This window comes from Hemicordylus capensis, chromosome 2 (genome assembly GCF_027244095.1).
Source record: "Hemicordylus capensis ecotype Gifberg chromosome 2, rHemCap1.1.pri, whole genome shotgun sequence".
NCBI lineage: Eukaryota > Metazoa > Chordata > Lepidosauria > Squamata > Cordylidae > Hemicordylus > Hemicordylus capensis.
This window is the reverse complement of record NC_069658.1, coordinates 115,260,568-115,282,036: the sequence shown is the minus strand read 5'-3', so window position 1 is coordinate 115,282,036 and position 21,469 is coordinate 115,260,568. Positions and strand designations below refer to the sequence as shown.

Genomic DNA, 21,469 nt, shown 5'->3' with positions numbered 1-21,469 from the left:
GGGGGCTAGTTGCCAGAAGCGCTGCATCTGAAAACGAGACAGGGCGTCCGCCACTTCGTTCTGGGCAGTAAAATGTATGTTATGGTGTAAGCAGGTTAATATCAGTGCGTTGGACAAGCCCCATAACACGCTGTGACCTGACTCTTTGACTGTTGACGATCTGGACAACTGCCAGATTATCGCACCAGAAGCGTACCACAGAGTTCCTAAAAAGCTCCGCCCAGATGTGCGCTGCAATGACTATGGGGAAGAGCTCGAGGAACGTCTCCACCTACCCGCTTGGTCAGTGCTTGGCACACCATTGCCCCCTCAGGTACAGGCTGAAGCCTAGGCCGCCGGCTGCATCAGACTGGACCTGGAAATCAGCCTCTAACAGCTGCTGTGAACACCAGAATGATACCCCATTAAATGAGTCCAGGAAGGTCTGCCAGAGCCTCATGTCCTCCCTCATGGTGGTGGTCACCCTGATTAAGAAATGGGGCTGCTGCACCCGACAGCAGCGTCGCAGAGACATCTCAGGAAGAGACGGCCAGGGGCCACCACCCAGCAGGCGAAGTTGAGGTGGCCAATCAGCGACTGCAGCTGGCGTAGAAAGACCTTCTTGGACACACTGCACAGCCTCAATAGCTCCCTCAGGGCATTGAATTTGCTGTCAGGGAGGCGTGAAAGCTGGCCTACGGTGTCTAACTCTATACCCAAAAAGGTTAACCTGGTGGCCTGCCCCTCAGTTTTGTCTTTTGCCAGGGGCACCCCCAGATAACAATCTGGGGGTGCCATAAAAGTGTGTAGCAAGTGTGTGCATTGGGTAGATCCGGCCCTCCCTCCAAAAAGGAAGTCATCTAGTAAATGAGCCAAGGAGCTGAGCTGGGCCTGGCTGTTGGGCCTTGGTGGATTGGCGCAGACGGCGGGGCATGAAGAGAGCCCTCCTATTGCCAATGCTGCGTGAATTCCTGGAGGGAAATCAAGCACCGGATATCCTACTGCTACATTTCAGGGGGAACGACCTAGTTAGTCAGTCCCGTATTTCACTTTCTCAGCAGGTAATACAGGACCTGGGGATTGTATTAGATTGATGCCCTGGTCTGATTTTAATTTGGTCTGATATCACCCAGCACAGAGTATGGAGGGGAGCCATTAAACAGAACAAGGTGGATAGGGCCAGATGCAGGGTTAACGTGGTGATTGCACGCTTCTTGGCCTCTAAAGCTAGTGGCTGCATACTGCATGATTACATCAGGTTCTCACTACCCCTCCTGTACCAGGGCGACGGGGTTCATCTGTCGCCTACGGGCATGAGGCTATTTGTTGATGTCCTGCGTCTGGGATTGGCTCTGGTTCTGGAAGGTTTGTGGGGCGTGCAGGGTGTTAAGTGAGGCTAACGCCTGCCGTGGCAGGTGCAGTGCGGCAGTGAACAGAGAGAAAAGCGGTGCTGCACCTTACGTAAGCATTTAGCTTTAAGGAGGAGGGGCAAATCCCTTGAGGCTTAGCAGATCAGGGATGCTGCTTAGCTCCTACCTCTCTGCAAACGGCATCCTTCCGTATGGCTTGACAGCATCAGGGGGTGGCATCAATAACAGAGACCTGACCTTAGGTTGGTGAAGAAGGGCACCCCCCGCTTGTGAGTGGTGGGCCACCTGGAGCCAAGGTTCTAGCACCATGGGCTTTTAGGCCAGGGCGGCCTTTGAATTGGCCGACCCGCTAGGGACCGCACTGTTACTGGGTGTAGCGCCAATCCCAGCTGTAGTGCCTTGCGGGCACTGGTTCATCTGTAGCCCCCAATAAAGTGGTCAATTTCACCAAAGCAGAGTGTGTCCATGTCTCCTTGGGTCTGGGTGCAAAAAGTAGAAGTTTGTACTTGAAGAACATCAGCATTGACATCACAACCAAACACCCACTCACATGATTTGCCTGCTCTTCATCAAAGTCCTTAAATGAGGGCAACTAGTCCAACAAGACAATACTGGACCCAACCACCTCCTGCAATTACTCTGACCAGCACTGTTTGGCAAGATAATGATCCTCCAGGTTGTTAATGCTCAAAGCATGGCTTTGACTGAAACCAAATAAACAGCCACAACACAGCTGCAGTTCTACCAGGGTGTAAGTCAGCAGTTTCCTTAGCAATTTGTTCTGAACGGTCTCCAAGTCCATGAGATTTATTAAACCCTAAAGTTCAGCTCTATATTTGTGGCAATACTTAAGCTGTATAGATTTTTAATGTGGGATTCACCAGCTGACCTCCTCTGCAATAATATAATTTCCAGAGGGGTTGGGGTTTTTGTTGTTGTTGTTTTGTAATGTGGGCAGATATTGAACTTCTCTCTGTGGTGTTAGCCTTCAATTCACCATTATACTGTGGTCATGGTGTAGCTGCATGTTTGAACCAATCTAATGATTTCATTAACAGGCTGATTTCACTTACACATTCTGTAAGGAGACTATAATCTTTGCCTAGCAACCACGGGAAACTGAAAAATGAACTCGTAAGAACATAGGAAGCTGTCTTATACTGCATCCATTTAACTCAGTATTGTCTGTATTAACTGACAGTGGCTTTCCAAGATTTCAAGCAGAAGTCTTTCTCAGCCCTTCCTGGAGATGCCAGGGATTAAACCCAGGACCTTCTGTATGAAAAGCAGAAGCTCTACCACTGAGCTAAAATTCCATCACTCCATTTCCCTATTTATTACAGCTTGGAGCATGAGATGTGCATTCCATACATCCATGTCTTCCATGACGTGACTGATTAAATAGCAAAGCATCTCTAAACAAGAAAACTGAATAAGGATTTAAAAACCAAACCAAACCGTGTATTTCATATTCTTTTTATATAAAGTTGAAAGCCATCAGTTTTAAGAACTGAAAAATGGTTGGCTGAGTCAAATAGCTCAAATATTAGTGCTGTTCTCTAAAAAAAATACTTCATTTTCGAAGGATATTGCTTTGTTATTTCGATAGTGGGCTGTGAGCTGGCTAGTTCAGACAAGAGCCAAAAAGCTGCTGCAGCTCAGGTACTCTGGTCTGCTACTGCAGCTGTTGCTACAACTATTTATATGCTGCTTACCAACAAAAATAGTCTCAACGTGATTTATATAGAAAAGTAAATAAGATGATTCCTTCTCACAAAAGGGCTGACAATTTAAAATGCTACCAGCATTTTAACAAACTGAGGCTGAATCCAATCAAGATGGAGGTACTCATTGTGGGAGGTTGTGTCTTAGGAACTGGTTTAGATCTGCCTGTTCTGGATGGGGTTGCACTCCCACGGAAAGAGCAGGTACGTACTCTTGGAGTACTTCTTGGCCCAAACATCTCTGATTTCTCAGGTTGGGGCAGTGGTCAGGAGTGCTTTCTATTAGCTTCGGCTGATTTGCCAGCTACATCCATTTCTGGAGATAAATGACCTTAAAATAGCATATGCTGGTAACATCCAGGCTTGATTACTGCAATGCACTTTACATTGAGCTACCTTTGTACACAGTTTGGAAACTGCAGTTAGTGCAGAATGCAGCAGCCAGGTTGGTCTCCGGGGTTGCCCAAAGAGATCATATTACACCCATTTTTAAAAAACTACACTGGCTGCCAATAAGTTTCCAGGTAAAATACAGAGGACTGGTTATTACCTATAAAGCCCTACATGGCTTGGGTCTGAGGTATTTAAGAGAGTGCCTTCTTCTTCATCAATCCAACTCCTGTTAAGATCATCTTGGGAAGCCCAATCGTGGTTGCCACCGGCTCGATTGGTGGCAACTTGAAACCAGGCCTTTTGTAGAGTTGCCCCGGGACTCTGGAACATGCTTCCTAATAAAATTAGAGTTTCCCCTTCTCCGAATGTTTTTAAGAAGGACCTAAAAACATACCTGTTTAGTCAGGCTTTTAGTTTATAGTTTTATAGGTTCAGTTTTAGAGTTTTTATTGTATTTTAAGTTGTTTTAAGTATGTTAATGTTTTAATGGTTTTATATTGTGAACCAGTCATTTTCTATGGGGTGGTATATAAATGTACTAAATAAATAAATAAAATAATACATTGAACACAGTAAATCCATAGAGTTAAGCAGAGACAAACATTTCCAAACCACAGTGTCCAGTAATGGCTTCTCAGCATGTATTTCAATTCCTTCACCGAATGGGCTGGTTCTCACAATCTGATCATCGTCGTTATGCCACTGAATGTCAGGCAGCAGAGGAGGAGGAGGAGATGCACATGTTCACAATTCCCAGTTGTATGTGCAGTGAAAAGGACTGGGAAGTGATAGTATGTGCGGGCTCCATCATGGTTGCTTGGTGTGGACAACCAGCATCAGGTGCCTTCGATTTGAAGAAGGGTGGCTGATGTCAGTTGCCCATGCCAAGCAACCTCAGTGGACTTCTCTCACACTGTCATTTCCTGGTCCTTTTCACCAAGCAATTCACTGGGAATTAGGCACATGTGTGGCTCCTCCTCCCTCTGCCACCTAACGTTCAGAAGCAGAAGTATGATCACTGAATCGTGGGAACTGACCTTCTATATGCTTACATTGCCAGTGCTGGTTTTCTACTATATCTAGGCTACTTTGTGAAGTAGCACTTGTGTGGGGAGGGTGGGGATATCAAGTGGAAATGCTTGGAGTTAAGAAAATATTTAGTGAAGAGGTAGCTGCCTTTCCTTGCTTCTTTTCTTTTCTTACAAAAATTGATTAAAAACTGTTGGAGTTAGGACCCTGACAGCATCAGCTCTCAGCTGCATTGTCTCATAGAGACTACTGGGGGTGGGGTTAGGGTCATGGATAAAAGTGTTGGACTCCTCCCCTTTTCAGTCTTCCAGTGTTAGTCTCCATTTTGTCTCTCCAGAGATGGCTGTTTGTTTTCGTCTCTCTCTTCAGCCTTGAGCTACAGTTGAAATTAAGCTGCAGGCGTTTTCACATTTGTTTGTAACCCTTTCTTTAAATAAATCCTTGCAGTTCTTCAATACTAAAGAAGTGTGTCTTGCTTTGCTGCTTTCTCACCAAATTGGTTTTGCTTTGCTATTTGGGGACTGAACCGCCATTCCTCCCCTACAAAAACAGGGTACTGAAGAAGATGTTTCAGGAGCAGGCAGTGTTATTTTCAGTGTGATGGAGTGCAAGGGATAGGGACATCCACCCTACCTCAAATCTCAATTCAGCCTGAAGTTCACTGGGCCTATGTCTAGCATATGTCACATAGTTTTTCTGAGGTTAAAACAGGGATGGGGTGTGAAGGGTAGAATACAAATGTAATAATGAAAATGATAAATCACATAGATTCCATCATAAGAAGAATTGGGGACCTCTTATAGTGTTGGTTGTATGTGACTATAATATTATTATTATTTCCAGAGAATTGCCAAATAATATCCAAGTCTATATGTATAATACAACGAACAGGATAAATGTGAGTAGAACTGCTGGCAGTATGTACCTGAACCTTTAGCGCTTTTTAAGTGCTGGAATTGTAGAGGGAACTAAAATATTTCACAGAATGATTAAAGATAGCTATAACTTGGGAGAGTGTCAAGGATTTGGCATTACCGATTGATGTAGGTCCCAATCAATATCAAGCAATTGCACCTTATTTTACATCAGTCAGCATGCTAAATCCTTGCTAGAATAACTAAAGTACCAATCAATACCTATGTTTGACTGCACATCCTTCCCAAGCCAAATAGTAAAATGGAAGAAGGACTTTATAGTGATACCTCATTTCACAGTGATCCTCCATGGGCACTTGCACAAGCCTACTGGTGGCTACTAGTAAGTTTTTCAGTGAGGTTACTGACCAGTGAAGTTGACTTATCTTTCTCTGGCCCTGCTGAGCAAGTTCTCTTTCTGCTTCTGCTTTGAGTGACAGTAAAGCCACAATTCTGTAGCTGAGCCAATGACACACCCAGTTAATCACATCCACAGACTTCTGGGTTCTCATGGCAGACTTGCAAGGACTTACTAGCATTTGCTGACTGCAAACAAGTGGGGCTGCTGTCTCCTTTCTCAGTGGACATCAACTTTCACAGGAGTGACTGTTTGTCTTTTTGTCAGGAATATCAACAATATGGTGAGGCATACTGGCATAGTTTGGAACTTTTATTATGTGATAGCCTCAATTCATGCTGTGATTGCACTGATAATATGGCCAGGTGTGTGGGGAGAGGTGAAAATTCACATGGGGCCTGTCTAGATGATACTTTTCTGGTCCATGCAATTAAAAGAAGGGAGCACTGAGACCATCCTCCTTTCCTGGACATCCTGACGTTTGCCTGGACAATTCCTTTATTGTATGGGAATCTGGTTCATCCAACTCATGTTCTACATATGACCCAAATATTTGTTTAAACTAGAGGGGTTTGGTCATGACCCTTAGGAATGTGCACGAAACCAGTTCAGTTCAAAGAACTGGCAGTTCTGCTGGTTCAATGGCGGAGGGTGTCTAGCTTTAAGAGTGGAGGGGGGAGGGTTCACTTACCCCTCCCGCCGCTTCCCCCCTGCCAGCATCAGGGTTTTTTTAAAGCCCATCGGGGCGGCAGCATGCCTCCCTGCTGCCCCATTGCCCCTGTCTTCCAAATACGACCAGAAATGTCTGATGTGCCTGCTCGCACCAGCACATGCATGGGCAGGCAGGCGCGCTGGAGACTTCAGGGGGAAAGCGGCGGGAGGGGGTAAGTGCATCCTCCCCCGCTCTTAAAGCTGCACCCCCACCACCTCCGAGCCTCCCTGCCGCAGTTCCATGCACATCTCTAATGACCCTAACTACTCAGGATTTCATATTTAAATCATGAAGAGGGTTTGATATATCCACAGGAGGCAAAGATATAGGTAAGAAGTAGATGATGCTACATATAGACCTGCGAACGGTTTCTGTTTGTGTACATATGGTGATGCTTGTGTTCAGGGAGAGCACCTAGTTGATGTCTGAGTTGAGCTAAGGATTAAAACGGTGGAACTGGACAAGGGAGTCCATAAAGGGACAGGATGCTTTCTAAGGTAGTGTTTTAAAATAATATTATCACAACAAATTCAGCTACAAATCTCTTAGACCCAAACTTCAAAGGTAGAAGCATTGATGTATGGGAGGCAGACAGGGCGGGCAGAAGGGCTTAAATTTCTTTTCAGTTCAGATTAAAGTCCAAACTGCAAAACAACTGCTGAGTCATCATGCCCATCTCACTTGAGCATTATGAACATGCCAGTTTCTGCTTTTGTGATGTGCAATAATGTTTGGTGACACACTAATAAATATGGGTCAAAGATAGCTGATTGTGTTTACATTTACTCTGGCAGTGTTTATTACGATGCTATGACACAGCAGGGAAGTAACCTGCCTAGAGAGCAGGAGTCTATTGGTTCACATCCCCGCTGCTGTGCCTATAATGGGCAGCCGCGATATAGGAAGGTGCTGAAAGGCATCATCTCATACTGCACAGGAGAAGGCAATGGTAAACCACTCCTGTATTCTACCAAGAAAACCACATGGCTCTGTGGTCACCAGGAGTCAACACTGACTCTATGGCACAACCTTTCCTTTTTTACAGTATTAAATAGTTCTGCATTATTGAATTAAGGCTGTGCAAAGCAGACCTGCTTCAGTTGGGGAGCTGTCTAGGCTCCCCTAGACAATTTGAATCGGGAATACCCCTGATTCAATTTGGATCTTGGGGGGGGGGCTTCTCTAAGGCCATGGTTGGGTCTCTGGAGGTTTCCCATCCCTCACCAGCCTCCATCATGTTTCAAATCTCCTTGTTTGGGCAGTATTTGGCCCATTCCAAGCCTCACCCCTATGGTTGTAGCCATTTTGGAGACCACCACACATGCCTTCAGCGATATAGGAAGGTCATGACCCAGGCCATGCAGAGGCCCATTGGACATGTGTGGCAGCCTCCAAAATGGTCACCGCCACGGGGGTGAGGCCCGGAATGGGCCAATGACTACCAGAACAGGCTGAAACATAATGATGGCCAGTGGGGGAGGGGAACTTCCAGAGACCCCCCCTGTGGCCTCAGGGAAGCCCCTCGCCCTAATGGCTGGGCGGGGGGGAATCCAGTCCAGTGCTGAAGTGAACCATGGGCAGGGGGAGGTTCAGTTCGACACTAGACCATCAAACTGAACAGGTGGAGAATGCAGACAGCTGAAGATAGTCCATTTTGCTCCTAGCAGTCCCTGAGCTTGGGTTGTCTAACCAAGCTTTGGAGAAAAGTTTCTATATTTTTAAGTGAGAATTGTAGTGTAAGATTTTCAATAATTTCAAATGTGTCTTTTCAGAAGCCCTTTTAGGTCAAGGTCAGATTTTTTGGAAATGTGAACTGAACTTGAAAGGAATATGGGAGGGAGTCTTTTAAGACAAAAAGACACCATTTCCAGATACCTTTGGAAGCTCAATGCAATTGTTATCTGTATTGAACAGTCAAGGAATCTTGGAGCAAGTATTTTGGAGCTCAGAAAAAAATTGAGCGTAATCTAAAGGGTCACTGGCAAGACAGGTCTGGAGTGGTTCCAAGGCTTATACTAAAGCTTTTTACCAAAAAAAAAAAAAAATTAAAGTCTGAGTGTTTTGATGTAGTTTTACAGAGCTTCTTTAGACAAATTCGGGGATTACAAGGGCTTCTCTGTCTTTCCTAAGGTTTGGGAATAATTTCATGGCTTGTCCAGGGATCCCTATAACCTTATGTTGCCCCCCGCTTTCTAAGCTATATTGATTCCTAAGGCTTAGGTTATAGATGATAATTTTTCAGGCACAACTTCTAATTAAGGGGTTATGTTTAAGGGGGTTAATTAAAGGGATTAATTTACTTACTCTGCACAGTGAAACCTTGGCATTAGGAAGCCTCTGGGACTAATGTGGAGGCAGGCTGTTGAGAAACCTTTTAAAGTATTGCACAAGCACTTGTTTCTACTGGATATAGCACTGCGGACATGCCTGTGTGTTGTTTCAAGGAGCTTTGCAACAGCCCAATGCACAACAGCCCTGGGGCTGCCTTTTATGTGTGCAGTAGCCTCGGTGGCTTGCTAACATTGGCCTATGTTTAATAAAGCCAATTTCTACATTTTATTTATATACAACTATTACCATACTATGTGCCATCTGAGTTATGTATAATATATTTCATGTTCTTAAAGCTGTAAAGAAAACTTATGTCTTATAAGAAAGGAAGGCTGCATTCTCACATAGCACAGAACTGGAGATCTCTTCACCTCTGATTTCATAAACTGTACGTCCAAATGCAGGTTTGAATTTTCCAACACTAATTTGAAGATTTTTCCTGAAAAATATTGGAGAAAGGGGGATAATGTTGTTCTTTCATACTTTTTCTGGGAAACTGTTTGGAATACTTTGCTTAGTCACTGTTATCTCATCCTGATGGGTTATTTAACCCCATATGTTATGTCTGCATCTTCATTCAAAGTCATGTGAAATAGGACTTTAACTTCTGCATTTCTCTTTCACATACTTTTCCTGTACTAGTTTAAAAGTTTTAATAAAAAGCTTTTATTCCACCCCAAATAACAAAATTCTTACAGGATCATGAGCTGACTAATGTACTGACTATGCTAGATCAGAGCACTTGGTTGTTCTCCAGTTTTCTAGTATGTGAAATGAAAATAATCCCTCCTCTCACCCACCAAAAAAGTCTCATTAATGTTTGTAAGGAATTGCAAAGCTTCACCAATTAATTAATAGATGCAACGTGAGAATTATAAAAATTATCTCCAGTGGACCCTAAATTAGGATCGAATCACAGGCCTGAGACATTTTATTCCGTACCATGCATGCATTCAATTCATTGAGTCCCTGAGGGTTCTAGTTCTTTTATTTGCAGCCATATTCATCGTACTGACTTCAGAAGCAATTTCCATGGCTAAACTATAATCCCCTGTGACCATCCTTTCCTATTTGCAGATAATTTGATTGACATGGCAAGATGAATTCCCTAGAGATTTCGTCGGAGCTCAAATCTGTCTTCAGTCTTCTTTTACCCTCATTGTCTGTTTCACTCAGATCAAACTATTTTAACTTTGGGGACAGTAGGTCATGAGGGCAGAATTCCACACCCAGGACTTTGACTTGTACCCAGTTTTGGCTGAGAATGCAATGCAGTGAAAAAGTGACAAATGACTAAATGCCTGCAGATGGACGATCACACGCTTGATGCCTGGAGGCATTATTAGATGAGGTGTTCAAACAAAGTCCTTCTTGGCCCGTCTCATGAGCCCTGCCTGACAGAAAGGTTAAAAGCTCATCGAAGATTATAGTTATAGAATATAAAGAGTTCATAGGGATATAAGTTTAGTTAGTTCATTATTTGTTTCCTGCTTTTCTGCACACTGAAAGAAAGAAAGAAAGAAAGAATGTTTATTCCTTACAGGCAAAGACCAGCAAAGAATTAAAGAATAGAATACAGTCAAAACATAGAGTTTACCAAGAAGGGTTTACAGATAGCAAATCACTGCAGTTAAAGGGCTTTTTCTCACACCAGCAGCTGGGTAGGAGAAGCATCCTACCAAGCTCCAAGCCCCATGCACACTCCCAAGGAACAGTTGTGTGTCAGCAATCATTGAGGTAGGAGGAGGGGAAAATGCTTGTGTGCTAACCTTCACCTAGGTTGGGCAGCATTGAGTGTGCTTTTCTTCCACCCTCAGTAAAATGCTGGATAAAACGCTGGATTAACTATCGCCATCCCATCCAGATCAAGGCTAGCACACAGTCATTCCCCCTCCTCCTACAGAGGCGTAATGAGGGGGGGCAGGCAGGGCACGTGCCCTAGGCGCCACCTCGGGGGGTGCAAAAGTGCCACTGACCCCCCCCCGCCCCGCCCCATCAAAAATCCAACCATTTTGGGAATCGGGGGGAGGTGGCCGCACTGGTGAGCGCTCGGCTCCAGGGGATCCATCCATTGGATGGCGCTCTGGGCTGGCACTCCCTGTGCACTCGGACGAGATCTCTGTGCTGCCAGAGCATGACGCATGTGATCAAGCTGCTATTGCATCACATGTCATGCACTGCATACTTCCGAGAGGTGTGCTGGGGCGAGAGCGTCTGTTTGCTGGCTGGCTCTGCTCCTCTTCAACTGGAGGAAGGGAAGGCTGCTCAGGCTGCTGCAGAGGAGAGAGAGGATCGAGGGACGCGACGACAAGCCTGCTGGTTTTTGCTAATTTAAAGAGGAGCACTTTAATAAAGTGTGTTTATACAGCATCCCAGGTGTGTGTGTTTATTTTTTAAAAAGTCTTTATTTTACCTGGGGATTGGGGGGAGGTGTTGAGGAAAAACGGTTGGGGTGCGGGCGCATGCTTGCTTGCTTTTGCTGGCTTCATTCTTGGGGCTCAGGGGCCAAGGGGTGTCTGGGGGGAGGGTTGTTGAGGGAAACAGTGGTGGGAGCATCGTTGTGCTGCTGCTTTTGGGCCAGGGGGGACTCTCAGCCGGAGATGGCAGGGTGAGCCTGGCGGAGGCAACCATAGCCGGGCAGGGGTTGTCTTCTCCTCCACCTCCCCACATTGCCGCAAATGTTTGGAGGAGGCAGCAGGACTGGGGGCGGCCCCGGGCGGCAGAGCCTGCTGCCTGCCCTTTCAGCCTGATCAGGCAGAAGTGTCTGTGTTGTTGCACCTGGCTGCCGGCATTGCAAGAGACTCGTCCTCCTTGAGCAAGTGAGGTTCTGTCCTTCTTCTTCTCTTCTTGGCTCGAGCCGAGTGCTAGGGTGGGGGACGCCGCCACACGTGGCACTCCACTCCTCCCCCAATGAAAATGGCGGCCGGGCGGCAGCTGGCACCTTAAGCCCCTGGCCCCCTGCCCCTCTCCTGCTCGGAGAAGCTGCTCGTTGTTTCTCTGTCTCAGGGTGGTGGCGTGGCGGGGCGGCAGTGGGCCCGGTGGTGACCTCCCCCCACACGCCACACGCGCCTGGGGGAAAGCAGGCTGGCTCTGCCTCTCGCCCTCTCCAGGTGTTTGTTGGGGCTCCTAGAGGCGTGTGCAGTGGAGCAGCAGGAGGAGAGAGAGGATCTTCTTCTTCTCTTGGCTGCAGACTCATGTGCTGCTGCAGTGCACTCACTGCTCAGAGACAGAGACTAGAGCCAAAGCCCGTGTTCCATAATTGTGGAGGCAAGGTAGAGATTGCATTTCATCTTCTGTGTCTCTCGTCTCACTGGCTTCTGGATGAACTTTGCTTCAGAAAACCTGCTTGGATTAAAAGTGGCTCTTTTCTTTCCCCCTTTGAACCCATTCCAGTTCTCCTGAGGCGTGCCCTTGTTGTATGCAATTAAAGCCACACACTTCCCTTACTTTGAAACGCCTTGCCATCTGGGTGGCAGGCAGCCGTTTTGTTGGTGGTTGTTTTTGTTGTTGTTGTTGTTGTTGTTGTTGTTGTTGTTATTATTATTATTATTATTATTATTATTATTATTTTCAAATAGAATTGAGAAGAATATGCAGGCACACAAAATTATTGCAGAGCCACCATTCTTGTGATAAAGAATTTTGTGGTAAAATTCTTCTTAAGTAAAGATTGTGGTAAATTATTAGGTAAATAATTGTGGTTAAATTATTAGGTAAACCTAAGGTCTGCTCTGTAAAAAAAAATTAAAAATGGCTGCAGGGAATCGGTATGCAGCCCTTGTGTAGACTGACTTATTTGCTAATAATTTACCATAATCTTTATTTAAGAAGAATTTTGCCACAAAATTCTTTATCACAAGAATAAAGACTTCACTGTGGGTGTTAGCAGGGTTGTTTGTGGGGTTTTTTTTGTAGGAGAGGAGATCTCAAGTATTGATATAAAAAGGCTTATTTTTCCCTTCTGTGGGTTGTACATCATGTTTGTTTATTTGTGTATTTATGTATTTTTATTTATTTATTTATTTATTACATGTATATCCTGCTGTTTCTCCAAGGAGCCCAGAGCAGCGTACTACATACTTAAGTTCCTCCTCACAACAACCCTGTGAAGTAGGTTAGGCCGAGAGAAAAGTGACTGGCCCAGAGTCACCCAGCAAGTCTCATGGCTGAATGAGGATTGGAACTCAGGTCTCCCCAGTCCTAGTCCAGCACTCTAACCACTACACCACACTGGCTGTTTCTGTGGGCTGTACATCACGTTTCATCATCCTAAGTAATGCAGCACCAGTGATGATTAAAAAAAAAAAGCATGTTCCTCACATTCTGTATCAGGCATAATTTAATTCTGTTTCTTTTGGGAAATATATGCTGCCTGTTGGGTTCATTGAAAGCTTGATATGAAGTTTATTAGAATCAATTATGAACATAAACCAAATATCATTGATTTGCATGTATGATTACTAGCAATATGCTATGGAAAATGTGTGAGAAATACTACTTGAAAGTACATATTAATATTAGCTAATGTTCCATATTTTTTATTCTATCTTATTTTATTAACATTTACAGTATATTCTGATCTTCCAAGGAGCCCATCATGATTGACTCTTCGTGTGTTTCCCCCTTATTTTCATTTTTATGCTGTTTTCTTTTTAGCTGAACTTAAATAAAGAAGCAAAAAGGAATGCCTTGAGTAATCTTTGAAATTAGTATAATTTATATTAAGCATGTCTAATTCTGTATAAGTTGGGGCTTTGTTGTTTTTGTTAGAATTTTGGAAAGAAAAAAAAGATCTTCTCCATTGCAAGCTGGAGAATAGATTTATTTGCTTAACTTAAACATCAGAATGTAAACGTAGACTGTAGAAAGGGCTTCTCTTGCTCTTATAAATAATTTATACCAGTCTAGTGTTAGTGCCCTGTGCCTATGCTGATCAAATAATAATATATAGGGGAGTGGTACTAAGCATCAACAATACAAAATCATTTCAATACCACTAAATGAACAAGATGTGAACTTGCAAAAAATACTCAGATTGCTATTCTGAAGTCGGCTTCTATCTCATGGCTTAAAGACGGTCACCTGTCTCTAAGCCGTGACAGTCCATGAACATCTATAGGTGCATATTAAGGATTCTAATCCCATTGTCTTGAATAGCTCTATTTTGGCACACTGGTTGGACTAATCACAAATGCTGTATCTTTCTTAGGGAGACAGGGGCTTTCAAAAGTGGAGGTGGGGGGAGAAGATGTACAAGGTGAGGAATAGGTAAAGAACAGCCTGCTCTTTGAAGGAGACTTGGTTTCACTTGTTGCAGGTATTAGACAGGGTACAGTATAGGCGATATATACTATGCCTAAGAATTACACATAGCCACACACCCCTTGGGTACTAGTACCCCTGGAGAGCCAGAGTGGTGTAGTGGTTAGAGTGCTGGACTAGGACCGGGGAGACCCAAGTTCAAATCCCCATTCAGCCATGATACTTGCTGGGTGACTCTGGGCCAGTCACTTCTCTCTTGGGCTAACCTACCTCACAGGGTTGTTGTGAAGAGAAACTTAAGTATGTAGTACACTGCCCTGGGCTCCTTGGAGGAAGAACGGGATATACATGTAAAAACAACAAACAACAACAACAATTGTGCTAGAAAAATTATGTGCCCCCTTTAGGCTCACCAAAAAAAGGCCCATCCGCTTCATGCAATCATGCCAGCCAGCTGCAGATTTTTAAAAATGGCTGGCTGTCCTGTTTTGAAAAGGGAATCGCAGTGTTTCCTCCAGCAGACAGGAATAGTTTCTGCTCTTTTGGGATTTTATTTCATGAATGAGGGTGGGGCTTATATGAAACAGCAGGGAAGATTGTGGGCTTATCCTGGATGGGGAAAAAGTGGTGGTGGGAGGGGGGTGTTGTGCTAGTAACAAAATGCCAGAATCTTTTTGGCATTTTCAATATTATGGTTAGTATCCACAGTGGTACAAATTTCTTCGTATTCATACATGTAGAAGAGCTTTTTGGTTGCAGTGCAGCCACCTAAGGGTGCAGCAGGGAAATAACTTGACTTAGCAAGCCAAAGGTTGCCAGTTCGAATCCCCGCTAGTATGTTTCCCATACTACATTAACATGCTCAGAGGTTGCATTACTAGTTTGAAGTATATCTTTCCTTTTGCTAGATGAGATAAACCTCCACCTCCAGAATATTATAAGTGTTCTCTAAATACTATTTTCTCTCAAAAATCATTAATAGCACCTCTGCTGACTGGAAGAATTGCAGCTACACGTCACCGTTTAGCATTAGCAACAAGCCTTCCAGGGGAAGACTTCTAATGTAAGTAATTCAAACATTTCTAAGTCAAATGCAATTTAATGTTATGCAATGTAATTTATTGTAAGTGAATTAATTGAAACACTTCAATGCAGAAACAAGTGTGAGGGTGCTGGCTCTCAGGAAGTCCAGTGTACTGGAAAGCATTATTGTGTAACCAGGGGTGTCCAATGCAGAGACAGGTGTGGGGGTGCTCTGGGCTCCTTGGAGGAAGAGTGGGATGTTGACATAACAATGAACAAATTCCCTTATAGATTAGAACATCATGATGCCACAAAAGAAGGAGAGTGGAGCTGAAGGACGGAAGAGGCGGAGGTTCAAGGCAGAGGAAGCCAAGAGGTTGAGAAGGTTCTTCATGCCCTTCTTTACAAGGCCCAGAACAAGCAGCTCAACACCACCTTCCATAGAGTCGCCAGCACCTGCTCCAATGTTGTTGGAATCCGAAGGTGGATCAAGTGCGCATCCGCCACAAGCGGAGGAGGCAGTCCAGTCAGATGAATTCCAGTATGAAGAGGCTGCCACAGAGAGTGTGGACATGACAGGTGGTGATGTTGAGTCTACTGAAGAGATAGAACCCAACGACATTACACCCAGTGATTTGGATGCTGCCCAAGAGCCTCCAACTGTTAGGCCAGAAGTGATCAACCAGCATGACATTGGACTTCTGAAGTTTGACAAGGATACTGGAAGACCAATTCTGCCTGACACGCTGAGAACAGAAATAATAAAGCTGGGTTCAAAGTATTTCCAGAACACTGAGGGGCCTTTCCTACCGACAAATAACCATGCAATGAACAAGACTTGGTTCAGGAAGAGATTGGGAAGTGGTCGTGGTGAGGAGGTGGCTCGCACATGGCTAGTCTATTCTCTTCTAAGAAGTCTGCATTTTGCTTCTGCTGTCTTCTCTATTCCCGGTCAGACCATCAATCCTCATTGGAGCAGGAAAGTGGATTCAACCACTGGAAAGCACCTGAAAGGATTTGTGTTCATGAGAATACCAAGAATAACCAAGAGTACTTCACACAGTGGAAAGAAATGTAGCTGAGAACAGAGGACTCACTGACATGGAACTTCGGTCACAGATTGAGAAGGAGAAGCAGAGGTGTCAGGATATCTTGATGAGAATCATTCACTGCATCTAATACTTTGTGACTCAGAACCTGGCTTTGTTCTGAGGGAGTCACTTCAGCTAGACAAGGATGACTCCAATGTAGGAAATTTCCTTGGCTCAGTGATCTTTGACCAGGTTACGAAAGAACACCTGATCCATGTTGAAAGTCATCCTGGATCCACCTCTTATCTTTTGCCGGCAGTCCAGAATGAATTCATCCAGATGATGGCATCCACTGTTCGCCAGAGTCTACTGAGAAGCATTCGTAAAGCCAAATACTATGGCCTCATGCTCGACTCGACTCCTGACCTGGCACACCATGAACAGATGTCAGAAGTAGTTAGGTACGTGGAACTTGATTTTGAGAGGAAAACAGTCCGTATTAGAGAGTCCTTCCTTGGTTTTATCCAGTTAAGCCGAAAGGATGCTGAGAGCTTGACTGAAGACATCTTGAAACAGTTAGAGAAGGATGGAATGGAGCTACAAGATTGTCGGTCACAGTGCTATGACAACGCTGCTGTGATGGCAGGTCACAGAAGTGGTGTTTCCCAAAGGAAAAGTGAGAAAAACAACCTGGCAGTGTTTGTGAATTGCAACAATCACTCACTCAACTTGGTGGGTATACATGCAGCCAAACAGGATGTAATGATGGTGACATTTTTTGGAACCATTGATGCCATCTACGTGTTTTTCTCTCACTCAGCACAGCGCTGGGAAAAACTCAGAAATGCCGTGCCTGTGTCTGTTAAGTTGGAGTCCGAAACCAGGTGGAGTTCAAGGACAGAAGCAGTGAAGCCAGTCAACAATCACCTTGAGGAGATACTTCAAGTTCTTCATGACAGATGAAGAAGACGAGAACCTTGAAAGGATGAAGAAGTGACGCAGGGCAGCTGTGCAACTGCTTGTTGAGTTATGATGTTCTGACTCTACTAGGATTTTGGAACAAAATCCTCATTCGAATTGACCGTGTTCAAAAGAGGCTGCAGGATCCTAGAATGAACTTCCACGATGCTGCCCTAGATTTGAAAGCTCTCCAAGAACATTTTGATGATTAGAGAGAAGTGCTGGTCAGTGAGGCACTCAACGTAGGGCTTGGTCTCTGTCAAGAATGGGATGTCAAATTTGAAAGATGTCAGAGATGGAAGAAACAAATGGCTAGTGAGAAATCAAGAGATGCTGGATTAACAGCTAGGGAGGAGATGGAAAGAGTCATGAAGGGAACACTCATCAACTTAACAGAGAACTGGACAAAAGGTTCACTCGTCTACATGACACTGATGCCAAGTTTGGGTTCCTTCTTGATATCAAGGGACTGGGTTACGGTGCCGACAGAGAGAACCTAAAGAACTGTGGAAATTTTTGTACAGCTGTACAAAAACTGTACAGCTCTGGTGTTGATGTGAAGAAATTTTGGACTGCAGAATGTTGCTATCAATGTGGACTAACATGAGAGTATAAAGACCAGAAGAGCTTCTCGAATTTATAGTTCAATATGGAGATGAGAGTGTCTTCCCCAACCTCTGCATTGCTATTCAGATCATGCTGACCATTGCAGTTTCCATTGCCAGCTGTGAGAGATCATTCAGCAAGTTAAAACTGATACTTTCGTATCTGAGAGCCTCCATGGGTCAAGGCAGACTCTGTGATCTTGCTCTGCTGAGTGGAGAGGAAACTGACAAAACTGACTTTGATAACATCATAGACCAATTTGTGTCAGTGAAAGCAAGGAAGGTCCAGTTATACTTTTCAGGTATGTCATAATTTGTTAATTAAAAGATTAACTAGCTTGAGTTGTATTTTTTTGTAATTTTTGTAATTTTTCTAATTTTGAGGTAATATGGTAAAATATGTGTTTTCTGAAAGATGTGTGTCAGATGTTTGGATGGGGGGGGTGGGGCGGGGGGGCGCAATTTCAGTGCTTGCCCTAGGTGCCCTTTTCCCTAATTACGCCTCTGTCCTCCTACCTTGATATTTGCTGACCCATGAGCGTTTCTCAGGAGCAACGTTTCTTGGAGCCTGGCTGGATGCTCCTCCCACCCTGACTTTGTTTGTGAGAACCAGCCCCAAACACATTCAACCTCCCTTATATTAAGCTAAATTTAAATAAACACAAAATAAAAAACACAGTAAATTAAAAATGAACAGTCTGGAAAGACCTTCTTTTCAAAGGTCTGAAAAGTTCACCTAAACAGTACAGTCTTCACTGCTTTCCTAAAATTGAGCAGTGCAGAAGTCAGGCATACCTCCCTAGGGAGGCCACCATGGCCCATGCTTTATTATCAGAGGATGGGACTGAGGACATAGGGGATGCAAGGAACTCTCCTCGGGGAAAAACTCAGAAGGTACCATGTGGGGAAGGGAACTCCTGGATTCTTCACTTGGATGGCCTGAGGAAGTGATTCTGCTGTCATCCACTGCCTCTGACATTTCAGAGATACAGGAAGCTCCCTAGCTCTTGAAAAAACCAGTGCTTGAAAAATAGGACATGAACCGTTCAAGTCCCGACAGTTCTGCAGAGGGAGCAACATCACTCTTATGGCAGGACTGTTTAAGCCCTCAGCATCAGATAATTGTTGGAGCAACATGTTCATGGAAGCCTTGTAACTAGTTTGTTCCTGCATAGTAACTTGGCTGGGATACTTTTCCTTCATCTGTACTATTGCTGATATTTTCCCCAGACACCTTCACTGGTACACTTCAAGGTCAATCTTGGAACAGGATACCACAGATAATCTAGATGCCAAAGTAGATTATCAGTCTCTTGTGGGCACCTGACACACCTCCCTCCGGCAGTGGGGACGGGTGTCCATAGGATTACGTCACAGATAGGTTCATGCAGGAGGAACCAATTATTGAGAAATTCAGGTCCCAAACTTAAATCATTAAAGCACATGGCTTTAACAGTCAAAAGATTTAAAGGGCATCAAGTCCTATTCGCAGAAGCACAATATTGTGATAAATTTTGCTGCTGAATTTCACCTATAGCAAAACTTGGATAATGAATTTGGAAGTCAAAAGAGTTTCATTAAGACTAACATAAATGTTTTATGTGCTTTTCATGGCCTAATTATGAGACCTTCCCAGTTAATATTCTTCTAGGGCAAGATAACCAACTTGGCAGATATTTCTCAATTCTAGTTAGCTTACTGCATTGGCATTTCTGTTCTAGGTTGCTTGAAGGCCTGAACTCAATAGCCACAGCTGAATATCTCCCTGGTCAAATATCATTATTGGTTAACTACATTTTTATCCCACTCTCCATCCATCAGAAGACTTTAGGACAGTTATTCCAAGATCAAACCCTTTCCTCCTTTTACCCTTTACCCAAATCTCCACCACCACCTCCATGACAACTGTCAGAATATGCCCACCTGTCTTGGCTTCTGAAAGTAATCTGACCCTGTGGCTAGGTCATATGATTCTGCCCACACACATCTGTATACCAAATGATTCTAACTGATCAGTGTTCATCTATAATCTAGATTTTGCCATTTAATCATCATTGGATTTGTTACAACATGTACGGCAACATTTTGGGGACCTTTACAGTGAGTGCTAACCCCTGTGCAGACATAGGAACAATACAAATGGGGACAAGATTCTAAGGCAAAAAATATAGTCAGGCTTTTTAGTTTATAGTTTTAAAGTTTAACATTTTAGAGTTTTTAATCTGTATTTTAAACTGTTTTAATTATCTTAATGTTTTAATTGTTGTGCTTTTAGATTGTGAAGCTCCCAGGGATTTTTGTATGGGGCGGTATAAAAATGTGTTAAATAAATAAATATAACATTTATTGAACAGTCGTCAAAATGCACAATCTCGTCTGTGGAATCAATAAAATAGATCTCTGATTGTAATTCTAGTAAGCCAAATCATTAACATGGGGAATTTGAGAGCCTAAACTCGATTGCATGAATATTAACACAGAAGAGCAATGCATTCAATAATAACCATTGAAATTGGGTAATCATAGAGTTTTGGGAGGTACACATCCTAGCAAGTCTCCTGAATGCTGGCATGGCAGCGCTATGTGGGAATGTTTTTGAGATAGAAGGGTAGTTAATTGACAAGAGAAACAGTGAATCGGGGTAAGCGAGTAATTAGAAAGGAAAGAATAGACAAAATAAATCAGTGCAATGCAGCTGTGATTTAGGTAGACCAGATGACTTAAATCAGCAGCGTCTGCACAGTAGTTTGAGGGGATGAGATTAGGGCTAGAGAGAAGACAATTCTCTCGAGTTTGTCACTGTGATTTAGGTTGTTATTAAAAAAATCTGGATGTAGATCTTTAGTTAGCTTTTGTGTGTAGTTGGAAAAACTTTTTTGTGAATATGGATCTTCACTATGCTTCTGAGCAATCTCCTGATCACAGAAGAGCTTCAACTCTGTACAGAGCTAACAAAAGGATCCTTTGCTGGGGGCTCTGCTATACTGATAAATGACAGAAAGAATGGGGTAAGGGAATCCCTGTCCTAAACTGATTGCGAGAATTGACTATATATACCTGTTATGACGCATGCCTGGGCTGGAACCATGATGTGAGAGATCCACTTGATGAGGGGAACTCCAGGGATTAACTGCTTGTGAGAGATCGAGGGCTTCCAAAATAGTGATTTCAGCTCTTTGAACTAGAGATTATCAGGTCTGGGAATCTCTAGGACTCACCCACAGATCATGCATTCTATCTGGGCTTTGCAGTGAGATGCATGGTCAAGGTAACAAGAATCAGGGTGGACTTGATCCCCATGAACAATGTGTAGAGCGATCCATGGGCAGGTTTTTGAACTGTTTAAAGTACTAACTCTAAAATGAGGATTTTATACCCTAACAACTAAACATTTTTGACAGAAAGGTTGAGCACCTTCCACCTTACTCCTGTTCAGAAAAGGGGGAGTAAGATTACTTTTTGAAATTCAGAACTGCTGTCTGAGTATCTCTGAGGGGCAGTGATCACGTTTTACAACTGAGCCTGTTGTTTTGGGATATACAGATAGGCTGAATTGTCTAGGGTTAGCGTCTACTCTAAGTATGAGGCTTACTCTTCAAGCTCTTTTCTAATTATGAGGTTCTAGTCCTCAGGGCTAATTTATCCAGTAGTAGGAAATGGTTTTCATGCCTGAAAGCAGGGATTGCTCTGCTGAGGAATTTCTTTACTTACTTACTTACTTTCTGCTCCATTTTCATACCGCCTTTTAGGGATGTGCATGGAACTGGTTTTGCTGGTT

General features: G+C 43.8%; 1 long non-coding RNA gene across 5 annotated transcripts in view; it reads left to right on the top strand.

The window, feature by feature from the left end:
- Positions 1 to 21,469, top strand: part of LOC128345647 (uncharacterized) — a 79,819-nt gene that overhangs the window by 20,107 nt on the left and 38,243 nt on the right. For 3 of the 5 annotated variants that reach the window (XR_008316557.1, XR_008316559.1, XR_008316555.1), the window contains exons 3-4: positions 15,055 to 15,135; positions 15,387 to 17,993. The exons of 1 other annotated variant lie outside the window; for it this stretch is intronic. This is a non-coding gene — a long non-coding RNA (uncharacterized LOC128345647). The remainder of the gene's footprint in view (positions 1 to 15,054; positions 15,136 to 15,386; positions 17,994 to 21,469) is intronic. One more of the 5 variants, XR_008316558.1, reaches the window with a different exon arrangement.